Below are 5,788 nucleotides of genomic sequence, written 5' to 3' on the forward strand. Positions count from 1 at the left end.
ATCTCAATCTCCAGCGCTCAGGCCAACGATCATCTCCCTCGTGCTGCCACCAGATCTGGCCCTCGAGCTCTGGCCAGATCTCACCATCGATCGCCGACCAACCCTCGCCCGCGCTCAGGCCAATGAGCGCCGCCCACTACGCTCATTGATCGCTGGCCAAACTTCATACTGAGGTTGCACCTGAGGTTTGTTGGTTGGCAGTTTAATAACCAATTTTGCTGGTGAAGATCATGTTTGCCTATATTTAGGCTAAGAATAATTATTTCATAAAGATGAGAGCTAGTTATTGTATGAATAGAGCATTCATCTTAATCTATGAATGGAGGTCTTCTAAGCTCATGTACTGAATAAACTTATCATATTTCTTCAATTTTAATTGTTCATAACATTACTTGTTGATCGCATAGTTATTAAACTGCTAACCAACAAACCTCAGTATGTAGTGATCAGTTCTGTTATTGATACTTCATTCATAATTTGATAGCGTGTATACTCCAACAATTCTTTCACGTGATACAACAATGGATAAAGATAAAAACAAACATATAGCCCTTGACCTTGAAGGCGAGGACAATGATCTACTATCTACGGTAAGTTTTTTCTCTCAGGTGATAATATCTTATTGTTTAACTAATGACATATACCAAAATATTTGACTTTTAGCATGAATTGGGTATTTTTTAATAATTTTTATTTCTATATTTTTGCAGGCATCCGAGCATGAGGAGAATGTTGATGAGCCTATTGGTGTCAAAAATAGCAAAAGTAATCCTGTTGTTAATCCATATATCAAAATGGAGTTCCCTACTCATGAGAAAGGTTATAATTTTTACAATGCATATGTCAGACTTAAGGGATTTGGTATTCGCAAGGGTCATACATCTTGGTCGAGAAAGAAAGATGCAATCATATCTAGAACCTTTGTATGTGACAAAGAAGGTTTTAAATTTTTAAAAGATAAAAGAGAAGATGGTCGGAATGTAATTCGGAAGTCCGATAAAAGATGTGGATGCAACTCAAGGATGATTATTGGACTTGATAGAAGCACTGGTAAATGGGTGGTCCGAAATTTAAATATTAATCATAATGGTCATCCGTTAACCACTCTAAATCGTGTAAAGAAACACTACTCACATCGGATGCTTCATCAATCTCAATCGACAAAAAGGTTTATAAATACTATTGATAACCAAGGTTTACGGCCTTCTACCATTTGTAGGTTGTAGATGTTGTTCATGGAATTGAACAAGTCTCCCTCACTCAACAAGAATGCCAAGATCATCTTAGAATTAAATGAAAAAACAATGTCGGACATGAGTATGTGAACATAGTTCGTCAATTTCAAGGGAAAAGGGTATCTGATCCTCAATTTTATTTTGCACTAGATTTAGAAAATGATGGGATGATGAGAAGTGTTTTTTGGATGGATGGTAGGGCGAGGTCTTCTTACTTGCAATTTGAAGATGTTGTTTGTTTTGATGTTACATATAAAACAAACAATTTAAAATTATCGTTTGCACCATTTACGAGCGTTAACCATCACCGACAATCTACTCTATTTGGGTTTGCACTATTAGCCGATGAAACGGAGGAGACCTTTATATGGTTATTTAGCCAATGGTTAAAGTGTATGTCGGGTATAGCACCATTAAAAATCATCACTGATCAAGATAAAGCTATGTGTAGTGCAATTCATAAAGTTTTTCCTCAAACTTGCCATCGCTTTTGTTCTTGGCACCTTCATAGGAATGCCTTATAAAATCTTCAATCAATGCAGAATGATTATGGTGAGGAAGTTTATATAATGCATAACAAATGGTATTGGAATAACACAGAAGAAAAATTTGAAAAGCATTGGGAAGAAATGAGGGACAAATATGGTGAAGATAAAAGGATTTGGTTAGTAAATTTGTACGATCATCGAGATCATTGGGCTCCTGTGTATTTAAAAGATACTTTCACTGCAGGAATAACATCTACTCAGCGGAGTGAGGGAATTAATGCCTTTTTGATCATTTTGGGAATGCCAATACCGAGTTACATGATTTTGTTAAGCAATATGATAATGCCGTCAGAGCTCAACGAGGCGCTAAACTTGAGCAAGATTTTAAGTTTACAAACTCAATTTCTACATTGATAGTTGAATATCCAATTGAAAAACAATCTAGCGGGAATTATACAAAGAATATGTTTACTATCTTTCAGAAAGAACTCAAGGATAGTTACTCCTTGCTTCATGAGAGGTTGTCGAAGGATGGTGCAAGTGCTACTTATGCCGTTTGGAATATAGAGAGGGAGGTTGAAAGCAAGAAGATAGTAAAACATCATGTTGTCTTCGATGCATCCAAAGAAAAAAGAATTAAGTGCTCTTGCGCGAGATTTGAGATGGAAGGTATATTATGCAAACATAGCTTGCACATTTTAATAAAGAAGCAAATATTTGAAATTCCATCAAGATATATTATGCAATGATGGACAATTAATGCAAGACATGTTGGGTTCGAAGTTGTTAGAAATTACATTAAAAATAGTAAAGATCAACTCCCTATCATTAAACATTGGGCCCTTAGGAGTAAATGTAACAAGGCACTAGCAGATACATATTAACTTCAAGTACACTTCATGATAAGTTTAGTGCTCTTTTGGACTCATTTTTTGAAGAAGTTGAGAATTATAAGAAAGATAAGGAACTTAATTCCAATGGAAATGAGAGCAATGCCAGCAATAAGATGCCTACTTCATCCATACCCATCTCTATAGAGGAAAAAACTCAAATTACTATTCGTGATCTAGATAAGCCTGTTGCCACAAAGGGACGACCAGCTAAGGCTACTAGAATTAAGTCCAGAATGGAGATAGCTCAAGAAAATAGTATAAAAAAGTAAAGATTTTGTGGATTTTGTAAGGAAAAAGGACATTATATAACAAGTTGTCCTTTAGCTAAGCTATTATATTTAATCTTAATTTGATATTTTTTTTCCCATTTCGATGCATTTTTCATGATAAAGTTGCAATTTTTTTTGTAGATGAAAAATGTTACAGATGGAGCTCGAGAAAGTTAATGGAGGGCAAAAACAATTTGGTTTGCAAGCATATTTCCTTGAGTTACAAAAATAATCATGTGTTTCGGAACAATGTGATAATTTGAACTAAAGTTATGTATGTATGGATGCAATTATGTGTTCTTTGAACAGTGTGTATCTAAAGTATGCGAGATGATAATGTGGTTGTATGGATTAATCACGTGTTTCAAAATAATGTGATTCTAAAGTAATGTATGTATGGATGCAGTTATGTGTTCTTTGCACCGGTTATACCTTAAATTTGTGATTTAATAATTTTGGAAGGAGTTACAAAAATTTAGTAAGGAGTTACAAAATTTTTAGAACTATGAGTTACAAAACTTCACTAACTGGGTACAAAACTGGTCAAAGGAGTTATAAAATTGAGTAAGGAGTTACAAATATTTTTAGAACTATGAGTTACAAAACTTCATTAACTGGGTACAAAACTGGTCTAAGGAGTTATAAAATTGAGTAAGGAGTTACAAAATTATTTTAGAACTATGAGTTACAAAAGTTCACTAACTGGGTACAAAACTGGTCTAAGGAGTTATAAAATTAAGTAAGGAGTTACAAATTTTTTTTAGAACTATGAGTTAAAAAACTTCACTAACTGGCTACAAAACTGGTCTAAAGAGTTATAAAATTGAGTAAGGAGTTACAAATTTTTTTTAGAACTGTGAGTTACAAAACTTCACTAACTAGGTACAAAACTGATCTAAGGAGTTATAAAATTGAGTAAGGAGTTACAAATTTTTTTGAACTATGAGTTACAAAACTTTACTAACTGGGTACAAAACTTCCTCGAAATAGTTTTCATTAACATCTACCTCTTTGTTTTCCACATTCTCATAATCATTAGCTTATGTATCCTCTTTGCTTTTATTATCTTCATTTGCATTTTCCTTATCCTCTTTCACCTTGTTATTATTTATGCATCTAGCATCGCACTCTTCTAATTCTCATAATTCAGTAGTGAGCTCCTTCAACTCGGATGTCTTCCTCACAATTATTGTAATCAATTTAGCTTTCCTCGATTCCTATAACGCAGAAAAATGTACAAAATGAACTAGTACTCCTTCAATAGTTGTAGATAAAGATATTTAAAGGAACATAAAAATAATGAACTATTAGAGCAAAGATGTGTACAAATACTTCTGGCGATGCCCTACGAACAATAGGAGTATTCTTTTGGCTGATATATGTAAGAAACTTCGGATCTCTGAATAATTTGTTCATGGTAGTCCTCCTCCACTTTCCGGTACTCTTAACACAAAAGAGCGACGGTAGCCCTTCAATATCTAAAGTATACTCTAATTCTCCTACTATTTCATAAAACCAAACCTACAAAAAAAATATACATTATAATGTGCATAAACAATAATCATTGTCAAAAAAAGTTTTACAAAGTAATTCTCATGTAACTCACCAGTAATACGGAGGAAAAACCACCCATGTAACCAACATATGAACGCTCCCCTAAGCTCCTCATACTAAGTGACTTATTCGCCTTATTCATCTCTTTGCAAAGAAAAATAAACACCGCAAGACACCAATTAGATTTCTTTAAAGTGGACAACTGCTCTACATATTGAAACGCCCACAAGGGACATGTTCTACATGTCTGCGGGCATAATATGAAGTCGATAATGAAAGCCACAATAAGTTTCACACATGTTATAGGGTCTTTATTAGCCATATCTACAATCATCTCAGCCATTCTATCGTGCTTCCCCCAAATCACCGCCTTCTTTTTTCTCATCGATTTTCTTCTTGCCTTTACTCCTACTACCATTCTTCTCCTTGAGTGTCTTATAATTCTTTACAATTTGGGTGTAGATTGTATTACTCGCTGTTCCACTCATTTTTATTAGAATTCCCTCCTTTGGCAAACCGATAATTCACTGAATATCATCTATACCAAATACACAATCTTTATTTCCAATTAAAAATGAGCACTTATCAGGATTAAAATTTTGAATTAAGCATTCAATTTATATTTGCTCATTATTCAATGATACGGGTATCCGTAGAAAGTTGTGAAAAGGTGTCGTCTCAAGGACTTTCATATGCCTTTCCTCTAATATTATACGCTTATCAATTAATTCTCAAAAATAACAAATATCAGATGAAATTCTTATATGTGTTATCCTAGCCCTACAAGATAATTATAATTCAGAAGGTTAAAAATTAAATATACTTGCGCAATTTAAGAATATCTACGTATATATTACATGCCGAAAAACACGCATATAAACCCTAACATTATATCTAAAATAAATACTCAACATGATAATAATCGCCATAAATTTTATATTTGAAAAGTTAAAAGTACAAAGTGGTAGGTAGTAAGTATGCATACAGACATCATTAAGTACAAATTAAGAATAGCTTAACCATCAGTTTTGTACATGTAAAAGGGTTAAACAATTCCTAAAACGAAAAAAAAATTCTTCATTAAAATTTACTTATGACGAAAGAGGATTCTTGCATTTAGAGGAAGACTTTGATTTTGAAGAAATTGAGGATGAGGACCCCTTCCTTTTGTTCGAAGCCATGGCTTGGCTGGCTACGACTACTGCTACGAGTAATTGTAGTGGGGAGCGGTGGCGATCAAGGAGCATGGAGCGACGGGGACCGCTGGATTAGTTCGATATCAAGCCCGAGCAGATGTGGTGAAGGGCGAGCTCGAGGTGCAGGGGTGGAGCGACGATGATCGTGGGATA

The sequence above is a fragment of the Asparagus officinalis genome, chromosome 4, assembly GCF_001876935.1.
Source record: "Asparagus officinalis chromosome 4, Aspof.V1, whole genome shotgun sequence".
Taxonomy (NCBI): Eukaryota; Viridiplantae; Streptophyta; class Magnoliopsida; order Asparagales; family Asparagaceae; genus Asparagus; species Asparagus officinalis.